Genomic DNA, 12,885 nt, shown 5'->3' on the forward strand with positions numbered 1-12,885 from the left:
AACAATTAAAATCAATTAATACCAATATTACATCTAATATTTAATAAGCTATTACAAACAGGTATTGTTCTCAGCTCATGGAAAACTTCTACTATGCTACCAATATATTAAAAAGAAAATAAAAGTGATGTTAACAACTATAGACCTATTAGATTCACATAAATTCTTGGGAAATGCTTTGAAATATGCATTTCTGAAATACGGGGAAATAATAACACAGATATTGTCATTTTGGACTTGGATCAGCATTGTTTTGAAATAGGTAGATCTATGTTGACATTTTTATTAAGCTTTTATGATCAGATTATTAAGGTCCTAAATCTATGTCTGTCAAGTGGAGTCATTTTCTTAGACTTAGCCTAGGCCTTTGGCTCCCACCCTCACTATGTGCTTTACCATAACCTTATTAAAGCTAAGGTCAATATATTCCTGTTAAAATGGATTATGTCATGGCAGATAGATTCCAATGTGCAACTATACAGGGAATAAGCTACGAATCTCTTCCTATCCATCTTGTAGTTCAGCAAGGCCCTGTTCTTGGGCTGATGATATCTAGCATTGTACTTGTATTAATTTAACTATGTATGTTGGAGCTTCTCTCCCCCAGGCCTCTGCTAGAAGTGGGATTAATGCCCAGTCAAACTTTCCCAGTAAGCCAACATCAAATAAATAAAAATAAATACATTTTACTACATGCATAGATTTAAGACATGTTTTATAAATAAATCTGCAGATAACTGCAATATTGGGTTCATTGCATAAAATAAATCTGATACTGAACATTCTTAAACAAGACATAATGATGACTGGGAGCAGAATACAGATATACAGTTTAGTTATGGCAAATGTAATATAATGTATTCTGGAAAAGGCTTCACTTCATTCATCTATGTCCTTACTAGACAGCAACCACTAAAGGAGTTTATACAATATAAAGAGCTAGGAATAACCATGATGCTGATCTTTCCTTTGACACAAATACTCAAGTGAAACTGAGCTGATCTTTCCTTTGACACAAATACTCAAGTGAAACTTAATAAAGCTACATGTCAAATGGGATTTATGTTTAAAAATCTTAGCACAAGAAATGAGATGTGAAAGAGATCTGTTACATTACTATACAAGTTGTATGTTAGGCCAGTTTTAGAGAACAATAACATTTTCTATATACAATACAGTTCAGTTGAATTACCTTGGCAGAGTATATAGAAAATTCACCAAAAACACTTTACTTCACAAAGATTGCAGTTATGATAATAAATGTAAATACCTCAGTTCATTTACTATTCATTATCACTATACCCATGTTAAATTATTATTTGCCTACAAAGTCTTTCATGACTCTAATTTACAACCTGTCTTGAACATAAACATTTACAACTGTGGTTTAACATGGATAAATAAGGTTATGAAGTTTGATTTAGGCATTAGGATGATACAAATATGTCAATCTTACTTAAAACAAAGATCAGTGACATTATGGAATAAATAACTACTTTATATTAGAAACAGTAATAACTTAGAATCCTTTAAGAAACAACTGGATTCATGGGCTGGAAAAAGTGTTTGATCCAGAAATCTTGAAGTCAGCATTACTAGACAGCCATGTGGCCTTAACACTGATACACAACTTACAACCTTATGAACGTATGAGCAAAGAATGATTTCACTTGATATGCTAGTAACTAACATAAAACATAAATGCACTACTGCTGAAATCCTTGCAAAATATCTCTGTGTTCACTGTCGAGTTGTATCTTGATGGTCTTTCAAAATATTAAAATGACACCCCAAATAGGTGTTGGCAGACCATGCTCTGAACAAACCTGTTTGCCTGAAATCTACCCATGTTAGCATTGACTGGACACCTTTGAAACTGGCTTTCAGATCCTTCATCTCAGCCCTATCTGCAATTCAAGATTCACCCCCTCATAACCACAAAAAAAAAAAAAAAAAGCTTAGAGGTCAATTGAAGCCCTGGCTAAATGAAGAAATTAAGAAACTTCCTCTCTAGATCAAACAATGTGATACTCTATCTTCCTTTAAGAAGAGATTGGCAATTGGATAGGTATTCATGAATTCCGCCACTGTATGACTTCTCTATTACTCCTTGAAAAAAAAGAATTGAGGTTTTAGGACTAGGTACTAGAAAGGAGTAAAAGGACACCTGGCTTGGTTGCCTTGTACAATCAATGATTCTATAATTATATGATGAAGACACATAGAGAGAATGCCTGAAAAGTTTGGAATAAAAACCCACATGACAATAAATTACACAAGATGTATCTTGACCATAGAAAAGAAATCAATAGTAAAGAACAAATATCCTTTGGGACAGTTAGTGGAACTCAATAGAAATTGTAGATATACTCAAGTGATGGACAAACTAATCAGGAAAGCAAACATAGTGGATGTAGTCTGGGTGGAGAACTATATTGATCTTGAACACTGTGACTTATTGCCTCAATTAAATGGTTCTGATCATTTTTGTGTTTCTTGGAAGATTAAGAGATTGAAAGGTTCTTCTTTGTATTTAAGATAAAGCTGACTATATGGAAATTAAAAATTAATTAAAATATTGGGACTAGGAAAAATCATTCAATGCACAAATCTACATCAGAGTCCAGGATGCATTTTTTTACAAATGTGTAAGTAATCTAGTTGATAAATTTGTCCCAATGATGGCTGGTTATAGGAATGTTAGGAAATGCCCGTGCTGGTCATGCAAACGGGAAAAAGCAAAAAGGAAGAAGAATTACTATTGAGATAGCTTTAGAATTTGGCCACATCTGGTGAACAAAGCCATATTAAATAACATATTAAAGTAAGGTAGTGTTTTTTAAGAAATTGATGCAAGCCAGAAGATTAAAATATGGAAAAAGGTTGGTGACTCGTTCAGTTGGCAATAAGAAAGCTTTATTTAAACATTTAAGAAATTATAAGTGCAAAAATCAATCTGACGTTTAAATAGTACAAAATGGAGAGATAATGTTACACTCTAATTTACTTCTATCTCTTTTTGCTGACAAATTTACTAGTTTTAGAACTCCTAATAATATTTATTATGATCTGAGTCTGCCCTATAGAAAAGGCTCTGCTCTTGAAATCAATGAGACTATATTATTATACAAATTAAAATCTATTGGACCCAACTCTGCAGGTGGACTAGATGTTTTAACTGATATTTTTCTATCAAATATAGCTGAGTTTATGCTTCCTAGTTTGCTATATCTGTTTCAGAAATCCTTAACTGACGGATTTGTTCCAACATCTTGGAAAGAAGCTATTGCCTTCAAATTTATAAGGAGGTTCTCTTACATCAGTTGATACTTTTAGATCAATTAGCTTTGCCTGTATACTAAACAAATGCATTTAGTGTATTATGTGTGGTTATATTGTAGAGACCAGATTTTATGGGCTAGATATTAACCAACATGGCTTTACAGATGTTAGATCTTGTTTAACCAGTTTAGTTAGTTTTTATCTAATAGTCTAGGAAGGCTTGTATCAAGCACTATCAGTTGATGTGGCATATTTGGACCTTGCAAACACATTTGATTATTGTTCCTCATGATCAAATAGTGACTATAACAAAAACAGATAGTTTTGATTTTTATCTTATTAGATGGGTGGGAAAATGGTTCAAAGGCAGAAGTTGAAGGGTTAGAATAAAGGCCACCTTTTCCTGATTGTAAGAATTTGAAACTGAGAGTGCTTCAAGGGTCCATTTTGGGATCTTATTTGTTCTCTGTTTTTATGTTGGATTTTCCATCTAGTGGTAGGATTTGGGTTAGTAAATTCACTGATGACACTAAAGTAGGTGCCATACTGACATCTGTGCAACACCAATTCAGCTTACAAAGCTTTCTGGATTTTTTTTTACAGCATTAGTTCCAAACAAATTGCATTCATTTTAACACTAATAAAACAAAAAAAATAATGTTCAATCACTTTAATACTAATAAAACAAAAAATGCTCAATTTGGCTGCAACAATGTTAAGTACCCCTATGCTTTGAATAGTACGACCTTGAAAAGTGAGCACTATAAGGGACTTAGGGATATTAATTGTTTGTGACGTTACCTTTGAATATAATCAAAAACTGTTATTAAGAGATGTTATTCAGTAATAACTGATATTCTTTGCTCAATTGTAAGTAGGGATACACTGATCTTAATTCATATCTGTAAGTCAATGATGAAGTCTCATATTGAATACTGTGCTGCATTTTGTTCTTATAGCACACTCAAGTGAAAGAGTTAGAAAGTATCCAGGAGTGTTATACATGGCAGATTGTATAAACACTCTGGACTGTGTTACTGCATTAGTAAGACTTTTATTTTATGTCAATTATAGATTAATAAGTGGAGATTTAATCCTGATGTATGGGTGTGAACATAATAATAGACTGGCTAGAACTTAGGAATTGAAATAAAATTTCAGATGACTGACACTAGAAACAGCAATGGGTTTATGAGGATTACAAGTTTTAATACTAAATTAAAATAAAGATCTTTCCATTGTCAAACTGGTTTATATAGGAAAGTATTCTCATTTAGAATAAGGTATAACTGTAGTTTAATGGCTTTCAACAAACAACTGGATGATTAGGTAGGTACCTTGTTTATGATCCTACCGTTACAACTGGCAAACTTTTTGAAGGCCTAAGAAAGGCCATTAAGCTTTTTTAACAAATATTAAAACTATTGAAATATCAAAATCAGAGTAACAACAAATTCAATAAAATCTTTACACTTTAGATAAATCCAATGCCAAACTTCTTTGGAAAGAAAAAAGACAAAAGAAAAATAACACAAAGAATTATTAATTATTTTCCTACCAAATTCAAAATAAATAGTAAATACTCAAACTATGCAGAAGATTATGAGTCTTCCTAATTTATCAATTCAAAATATAATGGGAACATTTAACACTCCTTACATTACCTCTCACAGAACAGGCATTCACTCTTTACCAGATCTATATGCTTTCACTAAATATGCCACTACCATCTACTTGAATGAAATCTCCACCTAAGAAACCAACATTTTAAAAACACCTGCTCAGTAAAGTTCAGTATACAACATCAAAAATTCCTCAAAAGAACAAGTGACAAGATAGCAAACACTCTTTCTATATAACATCTTTCTTACAACATAAACAGGGCCACCAGCTTTAAAATATACTGTTCTTATTTCACTACCTAAAGTACATTCACCCAGTGAACCAAAGAAAATCTACAGACCCATATCCAATCTCTGCCCAGCTGCAAAATTCTTTGAAAGGCTCCTTTACAAACAAATATGTTTTAATCTTTTTTTTTTGTTTGAATATTTTTTTAAAGAAACAAAACTATAAAAAATACATGACCTGTTATACTGGATGACAGTGCAATAATACTATCTGTAATTAGTTATATACATATTTACACATCACCAAGACATTAACATTCATCTGGAAATAGCTAATAAGAAAAATATATATAACAATATTTTCTTAGCATTACTTATGACTGCTGGGACCTGTGTACATTCCAGTAGAAACTGGTAAGTAAGACCCAAATTAAAGGATTCTTTTCCATGGCATGCAGTTTATAATAGTGTTAAACTCTTCACATTAATTGTAAGTATTCAATATGTATAGTCCCCATTTGTAACTGGTGTAGGTTTTCCATTCTCTTAAAATCACTGTTTTTGGTAGATAAGAGAGTATTAATCTCATAGCCATTTCCTCCCTTGTCCAACCAGTATCATTCTTCTCTGCCCCTAGTCCTAACAGCTCTCAAGTCCATGCAAATACTTTACCAAACATCTTATCCTAGCCCTTTGTAGCTTGTCTCCATCTGTCCTGCAATCTGGTGCACTCACAAAACATATGAAACATACCTGCTGATCAGTGCCTCCTTCTAGCATTTAGACCTAGATATTTGTTGTTTCATCATGTTTTAGTAGGGTTAGTATACCATAAGTGAAAACTCTCATATACTGATCCTTTACATGTGGCCATTTTGTAATTCCCAGTGCATTCTCCCATACTTTCCCAGATGTTTTGCCGAACAACTCCATGCATACTAGCTGGATGCTCCCATAATCTCTCTAATTTGTTATTCTGTTCCATATTTCTTTGAAGCCTCAAATTTTTATATCTCAAACATCATATGTTCCATGGTGCTTCCTTACATTTTTGCCTGTTAATTCCTAAAATACTATCATTAAGATAAGCATCTAAAAATATATTAAAAGTTACTCAATTTTGGTCAGTAAAATAGTATTCTTCTAGTACTTGCTGAATTAGCACAAATCATTCTTCTGCATCAAATGCAGGTTTATCTACTTTCCATATCTGTTACCAGCAAAAAATTCCTGCTGCAATCCATTCATTCTATTCCCACTGAGACACTTTATCTCAAGTGTTTGGATGGCCCCATATATATTGATATCTAAGAGTATCTCATATCCCCAAATTGCTTAATTCCTTTTCTCCCAGTGGTCTATTAGCTCTTCCCAAAAATTCTCATAATGAAAATCAGGTTGCCCTTCCACCAGCCATTGAGATGTACTCTCTCTTAATGCAGTATGCGTTCTATACTCCTTACCCTACTCCTCTTCAATACTTCTTGTATATTTGAGTATTTTCTTCGCATCTGTATTACATTATATCACTGTACTGTGTTATTTAGTTGTACCCTTAATCTTACTTTACTTTTGTTGCTATGAATGTAACTCAGGCTGAGCATGCAAATGGTCATATCTGATCTGATCTCCACTCTGGTAAACAAAATAAATTAGATAGATAGATAGATAGATAGATAGATAGATAGATAGATAGATAGATAGATAGATAGATAGATAGATAGATAAAATATTATTATCCATGGAACAATATAAAACAGTACTTTGGTGGGACCATGCATGATAACAAAGCATTCCCTTCTTAGAAATTCGATACCTATGTACTTTCCCTACATAGTTTCCTAACAAGACCTGCTATTTATTTATTAAAGGATGTTTTTGACTCATGGGTATTTCCAGATAGCATGTAAAATTTTAAGAAGGGGATTAACTTTTACCACAACTTTTACCAATAATTGTATAGGCTTTCCTCCCTCCTTCCTACCGGCAACAGCCATTGAATTTTCTTGTTTAATTTACCTAAGTTTCACATAGCTGCCCACTCATAAGTGTATCCCACTTCTGGATCTAAGTAAGTTGGGTATTTTAACTCTTGGATACTATTAACTGCTGCTCTACCTTTTCTTTCTCCAACCTGAACCAACACCAATGTACTTCTATTAAACTCAGACCTTCCGACTTTTAAAAATTGTTCAAACTCTCCTCTTAGACAACTAAAGAATGCCATCAAAATTTTCATTCATGAGAATGCAGTCATCTGCATTCAGCAAGAAAGATACTCTGACTCCTATGTTCCAGAAATGTTGCAAACCTCTATCAATCCATATTGCCAGTTCTTCAGTGTCGCTCGTCAAGTCAAGATGAAGTAGGCGAACATTGTGGGTTCTGCTCAAGCAACTTTGTTATCTAAAAACACATTAAAAATTAAGTTAAATAACATTAACTTATATACAAACTTGCTGTCTCATACATAGATGTTCACACTCTAGTTGTACTCACAAAATGGCACTGAAGCTAGCATGTGCCTGCTATTTATGAGGATGTTCAGGTCTTAGAAATGCTTCTTAAAGATACAACACACGTGTTATTCTCATGCAATATTGACTACATTCACTAACATGCAATTGGTACAAAATAATTTTCATCATGCAATTATACAGAACTAGATACATATATACAACTACATCTAGGTCGCTGTGTATTTCATACTGGGTCTGGAAATATGACCAAATCATGTGATATAGAAATTGGAATTCGGTTTAGCAGCTGGGATTGTCTCTGCTGAATGTTCAACCTTAGGGGCATCAAGAACACCATCAGAAATGGTAGTGGGAATCAAGACACATTCTGGAACAGGAACATTGTCTGAATTACTCTGAGACTTAGAGTCTGTATCACTGGAACAATGCTGTGATATTGGTTCTGATACGGGAAGAATATGTCTCCGATTTCACCTGTACTCCACACCTTCAGATTTCACAAAATAGGATCTCGGCTCTGCACATATACTTGTTACTTGACTAATCTGGTCAAAGCCTTTCATGATTTGTATCCTCACTGCCTCTCCTTCTTTCAACGGACGAAGAAATTTGCTCGATTTGTCATAACTGGACTTCTGGAAAGAACACATTCTAAATAACTGGGCTTTGATTGCTCTGTTGTTTTTATCTTTAGGCCTCAACAAACTGTTGTTTTGGTTTGCTGGTATAGAAGTGTATGAGCAGGTGAGTCAAGTATATCATTACAGGATATGTTTCTGAGATTGAGTAAATTCAAAAAGACATTGGTATTATCACACTTTAACTTCTCAAGTAATTGCTTTGCACTCTGCACTGCACATTCAGCTAGTCCATTTGACTGTGGATATCCTAGACTACTAGTAACATGTACAAAGTCCCATTCTCTTGCAGATTTCTGAAACAACTGACTGGTAAATTTGGTACCATTGTCAGAGATAAGCTTTTGTGGGCTTCCATGGACTGAGAAATGTTTCAACTTAGTAATAACAGTAGTGGAAGTTAGGTTAGATAGTAGATCAATCTCAAACCAGTTTGAATAAGAGTCTACCAGTACTAAGTAATGTTGATTGTTCCACTCAAATGTCAATGGCTACTGCTGACCAAGGTAGCTCAGGAACTTGACTTAGCTGAAGTGGTTCTTTCTGCAAATGTGGTTTAGTACTATTGCATACCGAACAAGAAGAAAATGCTTTATCAATGTCTTTTGCTAGAGAAGTCCAAAATACTAGGCTCTCACTCTTCTTTTGGTAGCTTCGAACCCGGGTGACCACGATGCAAAATCTGGATGTATTGGTATTGTAAAGAAGCAGGAACAACAATTTTAGGAACTTTGAAAATAATGCCATCTTCCATCAACATCTCATCTTTGTAAGGAAAGTAGGGTTGCACTTCTGGTGGTACACTAGATTGCTTTGATGGCCATCCATCATTGATGTGGTGACTAAGCTTTTGGAAAACTAGATCAGTCTTTGGCTGATCTCTTAGCTCATCAAGTCTTGTGGTAAAAAAACTATGCACTTCTATGATACTGCAGTCAAAATTCTCTGTATCAAGCTGTTTCATTGTATTTCTGGGCGATCTGGATAAGGTATCAGCCAGATAAAGAAGTTTGCCTTTTGTATAAACCATTTTTGAAATTGAACTTTTGAAATTTAAGGATCATTCTTTGCAATTTTGCTGGAGCTGAATGCATAGACTTCTTTAAAATAGCAACCAGAGGTTGATGATCAGTTTCAATCCGAATATCGTGACCATAGATATAATAGTGAAACATGGAACATGCAAACACTATTGCCAAAAGTTCTTTCTCAATCTGAGCATATTGCATTTCAGTTTGGGTAAGTGTTCTAGATGCATAGGCTACTGGTTTACCCTCTTGAAGAATGACTGCACCTAGACCAAATCTTGAAGCATCACAGGAAAGAGTAACTGGTTTGTTGACATCATAGTATCTTAATGTAGACGGAGTAGCAATTTTCTGCTTAAGGTCTTCAAATGCTTTCTGGTGATGTTCTAACCATGACCATGTAACATTCTTATGTGTTAGCTCTCTCAGAGTTGCTCTCAACTCATTAAAGTCTGATATAAACTTTCCTAAATAGTTGACCATACCAAGAAAACGTGGTAGAGCTCGTACACTATCTAGCACTGACATTTCAAGAAAGGCTGCTTGCTTGCACAGGTCTGGTCTCAAGCCAATGCTAGTAAATAAATGACCTACATATGTAACTTCTAGTAGTCCGAATTTGCACTTTAGAGGGGTTCAGCTTCAAGTTCACTTCACATGCACTGCCTAGAAGTCTCTTTAAGATTTCTTCATGCTCTACTTTAACATTGCCACCGACTAACAAATCATCTACCATTATAGCACAAGGATAACCTGAAAAATTTTTCTCCATTGCACGCTGAAAGACTTCACTTGCAGAATTTATTCTAAATGGCATCCTGTGAAATCTGTATCTTTCAAATGGGGTACTGAATGTAGTCAGTAATGAAGACTTCCAATCAAGCATCATTTGCCAAAATTAACTTTTTGCATCTAAGACAGAAAAAACAGTGGCATTCGGTATTAGAGTTGTGACTTCCTTGACTGTACGCATAGGATGATGTGGTCTTTTTAATGCTTTGTTCAAATCCCTTGAGTCAATGCATATTCTGATTTCATTTGAACCTTTTTTGTGAGCTGCTACCATGGACGACACCCATTCAGTAGGTTCTATAACTGGACAAATTACACCTTGCTGCACCATTTTTCCAACTGGGCTTTGATCTTATGCTGAATGGCTATTGGAAATTTCTTTCTGGTCTGACCACTGGACTGACCTCTGGGTCTAAGTTCATAGAATACACAACTGGAAGTTTGCCCAGTTTGTCATCAAAAATGTCAGCACACTCTGAAAAAAATAGTGTTATTGAAGCTAGAACTGGGATATTTGCTTATTTGCTGAACTTCATTGGTAAAAGAAAGCATATTCATTCTCAAACTGCCTCCGAGACCCAATAATGACTGCACAGGTCTTCAGACTGCATAAAATAATAAGCTATAACAGTTCTTGGCCACATAACATGAAAGTACTACTTAAGCCTTTGGTGTGAATCTCTTCACCTCCATAAGCAACAAGTTTCACACAACTGGTCCCACTTAGTTGTTCACCAGCCCTCACTTTAGCAAAACTATCTGCAGACAAAACATAACACTTTGAACCAGTGTCTACTTTGAGCTCAGTGAATTTACTATTGATCCGGACAGTACAAAATACTTCATTCTTTGCCAGTAAATCTACTGCATCAATTCTTTCAGCAACTACTGACACACCATCCAAATAGAAAGCAGACTGTTGCAGTTCTACTTGATCAATTTGCTTTTTTAAATGAACCTTTTTTTTAACAGTATGAGGCTTACTTGATTTACCACATTTTTGAAAATGGTTCCATTTCTTTCATTTCTGGCATTGCTGACCAAATGCTAAGCACTCATGGTTGGCACCACAATTGCGACAGTTAACAATAAAGCTTGACTTGGGTTTTGCTGATTCACCCTTGTACTGCACTGAGCATGCTCCTTTAACTGAGGCAGTCTTAGAACTTGCTGGAAGATAGCAGTGCCTCCCAGGAGAACCCCCAGGGGCTGTAGCTGCCATGTGCTTAGGCCTGCTTCTGCCAGCCACATGTTGCATGCTGTCTACATTTGCTCTGGAGTCTGCTGAAACCATGCTCTTATCACTTGCAAGCATATTTGTGTGCATTTCTGTAACTTCATAGATTTAAAAAATCTCAATAACTTTGCTCAGTGTTAAATCACTGTCACAAAGCAAAATATTTTTCACAGCAGCACTATTAATACCACACATGAGCCTGTCCATTATTAGCTCGCCTTTTAAATCACCAAACTTACACATTTTAGCTTTGTTCCTCAGGTCAGTAATGCAACCTGCAAATGTTTCTCCTTGCTTCTGATCTCTTGTGTGAAACAAATGTGTCTCTAATGTAACATTGGTCTGGAGGTTACACATCTCTCTAAATTTGCACTTCAAACACTAGGGGTCTTCCCTTGATTCAGCCTGCACAATAACATGACAATTTTCCCCTTCACCTTCATACACTGCTGGTGCATATACAAATGAATGCTCCCTTTCAATGGCCTCTGATCCTGCTAGGTTTAGCAAAATGAATGCCCTGGTGCATGCATCTTTATCAGAATAAGCTGCTTGTATGAATATATCACACTCTTGCTCAAATATTCTCCAATTATCTACAATATTCTGCTCAAATAAAAGTGGTAGTGGTTTTTGAAAGCTGTCTGCTATATTAATACATCTCAGTGAAGAGTTTTGCCAGTATACACAAACACACTCACATATACCTATGCCAGAAATTGATGCTAGTACTTGTAACTATACCCAATAGCACAACAAGCCTCTGTATAACTTAACTTTGTGAAACAAGACTCTCGGGCACTGTAATACCCTTGAAATTACTGCACTGTAAAAGTCACTTATCATCATTGTTAGAAACATTTCAAATAACGGCACTGTGCGAATGAACTGGGCAGAAGAAGCTCAGAGTAAGAAACATTTCGAAGTAACTGCACTTTGAGAATAAACAGTACACAGCACACTGAAATTTCCCCACAATGGCTGTTCTTTACTAAGCAACTCTCTATAATGCAAGAAACACTCTCTAATGGTAGTACTTTGTGAATAGACACACCCAGCACAAGAAATTTTTTGAAATGGCTGTATTTGACTGCATTTTCTGAAATAGTGGCACTCTGGACACAACAAACTCTTCAGAATAAATGCACAGTAATAAACACACACTATAAGGACTTTTACATACTTTGAGATACTTCGAATAACTCTAGTTATATTATTCAGAGCTTCGATCAATGCAAAGTAGTAGTTTATGTCAAAACAGTAATTCAAAAAACATGCAGTCTGGCTTTATTTATACTTAATGTGCCCTTTTTGCCCTTTGTTATATTCATTTTGCACATTTAATCTCATGCCCATTATATTTCTTTGCGCTCGTTTTAACTCGTTTCACAATGCTGAGGTAATTCTAAACCCCTTATGAGCTTTCCTGATGCTTGTTTTATCAAATATCTTAACTTCAAACATTTTGCCTGATTAATAATCTTTTTATCCTTCTTGTTTGCTTAATAAACATTTTCTTGCTATTCATTTTCTTAGTAATGCATTTTGTGCCCTTGTAATGCTCCTTTTTATCTTTTG

Source organism: Protopterus annectens, chromosome 3.part1, assembly GCF_019279795.1.
Source record: "Protopterus annectens isolate FY-2018-M chromosome 3.part1, PAN1.0, whole genome shotgun sequence".
Classification (NCBI taxonomy): domain Eukaryota; kingdom Metazoa; phylum Chordata; order Ceratodontiformes; family Protopteridae; genus Protopterus; species Protopterus annectens.